Source organism: Arachis hypogaea, chromosome 19 (assembly GCF_003086295.3).
Source record: "Arachis hypogaea cultivar Tifrunner chromosome 19, arahy.Tifrunner.gnm2.J5K5, whole genome shotgun sequence".
Classification (NCBI taxonomy): Eukaryota; Viridiplantae; Streptophyta; class Magnoliopsida; order Fabales; family Fabaceae; genus Arachis; species Arachis hypogaea.
In genome coordinates this window covers 68296031-68298952 of record NC_092054.1, presented here as the reverse complement: position 1 = coordinate 68298952, position 2922 = coordinate 68296031, and the positions used below count along the sequence as shown (strand labels likewise).

Sequence of the window (2922 nt, the reverse complement as noted above, 5' to 3'; positions counted from 1 at the left end):
TTGTCAATCTAAATCAATCCCCGGCAACGGCGCCAAAAACTTGATGAGTGAAAATCGATTCCACACAAACTCACCGGCAAGTGTACCTGGTCGCATCAAGTAGTAAAACTCATAAAAGTGAGGTCGATCCCATAAGGATTGATGGATCAAGCAATTTTAGTTGGGTGATAAATTTAGTTAAGCAGACAATTGATGATTTGAGTGAAAGTTGAGTAACATATCGTTTTGGCGGCATGGCTGAGCGGTAAGGCGGGGGACTGCAAATCCTTTTTCCCCAGTTCAAATCCGGGTGTCGCCTGATCGACAAGAGAATTGAATTTTGACCTTTTAATTAAAAAAATGAGAGGAAAAAAGAATTTATCTGTAATGTTTTCCGACTCTACTAGAAATCTGATCAAAACTTGTTTGATGTTTGCAAGAAAACTAGAGTGCAGAATGTAGATTGACAGAAAAGTAAATTACAGGAAGCTTAAATGGCTGAAACTTAAAGTGCAAGAAATTAAAAGAGCTGAAACTTAAATTGCAAGAAAGGTAAATGACTGAAACTTAAAGTGCAAGAAATTTAAATTACTGAATCTAAATTGCAAGGAAACTTAAATGGAATGAATAATAAAGGGAATTGGGTGCTGGAATTCAAAACGGAAATGGACAATTCAAATTGAAATGAAATCAGAGAAATCTAAACTGCAGAAAATCAAAGTAAATGATTCATCAGGGATTGGAGATATCCTAATCCTTCATAAATCAATGGGTCTCAACTCCTTTCTCAATCATATGAGTAGATCTTTGGTGGATTGAAATTGATTGGATCCCAATTCCTTGGCAATCCAATTCTCTAATCACAATCAATCTTGCCAATTCCTTGATCTAATTGTCATGAGAAGAGTTAGAGCACATTCTCTCATCCATAAGCCACACTAACTCTCAAGATCTCAATTCCTCCCGAATAGTGTTGATCAAGAGAGTAGTGAAGGATAAAGCTCCAATTCTAATGCAAGTGATTCCCCTTCCGAGTCTCACACAAGCATTCACTGAATTAAGCCCCCTTCCGGAGTGAGTAATTCAAAATCAAAACAGAAGATATCCTATAGCTACCTAAGCGGATTGAGAAGAAGAAGAATTTCATTGATTCATTGGAATTTCAATAGAGCTCCTCTCCCTAATAAATTTGGGAGTTAGTTCATCATGGCTCTAATACAAAACAGAAAATAGAAGAATTACAGAAATGAAAAATACACAGAATGCAGAATTCCCCAATTAGGGTCTCTGCCTCACTGGCCTTCCAGATCTGCCAGCCAGCCTTTTTTTTACAAATCAAATTCTCCTCTATTTTTATACTTTCCAATTCAGTCTTCCTGTACGTGGATTGGGCTTTTCTGGCCTTTGTTGAGGTAAGTCAGAATGGGTCTTCAGTTGGTAAGATGGTGATGCTTCCAGGAGAATGTAGCGTTCTCAAAGAGAGCGCAACGCTCGTTCACCAACGCATATGAGTCTCCCACGCGTGCGCGTCGTTCTTCACTTTTGTACCATCGACGCGTACGCGTCACTTACGCGTGCGCGTCGTTTCTCTTTGTAGCCCATGTCATGCATACGCGTGATGCACGCCCATCGTCCCTGGAAGCACTCTCCAAACGAGCATATCGTTCGTGCAAAGAATGCTACCCATGCGTACGCGTGACCTACGCGTACGCGTGGATAGAAAAACATCACTTCCACGCTGTAGCTTCATTCATGCATGCGCATGCTTGTTCCCAAAATGTCACATCCACGCGTACGCATCATGCACGCGTACGCGTCGATGGCTAAACTTTAAATCCCAACTTCGCGCTTTGTCTTAGGCGCTCGTTTGAAGAATGTAGCGCTCTTTTTTGTAACGAGCATAGATCACACCCACGCGTACGCGCCATGCACGCCTACGCGTGGATCTTCCAAAAAGCTTCACCGACGCGTAAGCGTCTTGTATGCGTGCGCGTCGCTAGAGAGCGTAGCGTTCTTTGAAATTGAGCGTGGCGCTGCCCTGCATCTTTCCTTGCCTCTTTTCATCTGTTTGCAATCAAACATATGCACTCAAAGCCTTGCCAAAATCATAAGATTTGCATCATTTCATAAAAATCAAATAAATCTTGCATAAATCTCATGATAATGTATAAAATTAACAATGTTTGATTGAATCAAGATAATCACGAAATTCTTATTCAAACACTAACTTATTGCCTAATAAATGCATGAAAACTAAGTAAAAATAACTAAAAATGCTTGTGAAACTAGCCTAAGATGACTTGTCATCAGGGAGCACTGACTGGGCGTTCAACGCCCCAAATGGTAGCAAAGCTGGCGTTGAACGCCAGCCAAGGGCATAGTGCTGGGTGTTCAATTCCAATGCAGAGGGCAGGGAATCTGAATTTCCTAGCCTCTCAAGACCAGTGACTCCCACAACATCTTTACCTACCCCACTTGTTCCCTTCTTTCATTCACACTTTCCCATACACTCTTCCCTATAAACCCTACCCCAATCACATCCATATCACTTTCCAAAACCATAATAACTCCTACCAACCCCTACCCACTTTAAAATCAAATTTTCCTCCCATTTAACCCACCCATGACCGAACCTAACCCTAGCCTACTCTTATAAATACCCCTCTTACTAAACCGTCATACACACACTTCATACACATCAAAGCCCCCTTGGCTGAATTGCTTTCTCCCTCCATCTCCATCTATTTTCTTCTTCTTCTACTCCATTCTTCTCTTTTGTTTATTTTTGCTCGAGGACGAGCAAAGCTTTTAAGTTTGGTGTGGGAAAAGCGTTGCTTTTTGCTTTCCATTACCACTTATGGCACCCAAGGCCAGAGAATGCTCTAGAAAGAGGAAAGGAAAGACCATAGCCGCCATCTTCGAATCTTGGGAGACGGAGAGATT

General features: G+C 41.5%; 1 non-coding gene across 1 annotated transcript; it reads left to right on the top strand.

Moving 5' to 3' along the window:
• The first annotated feature begins 227 nt into the window (after positions 1-227).
• Positions 228-298, top strand: TRNAC-GCA (transfer RNA cysteine (anticodon GCA)). Its single transcript has one exon. It is a non-coding gene; the product is annotated as a tRNA-Cys (tRNA).
• Positions 299-2922: the final 2624 nt, after the last annotated feature.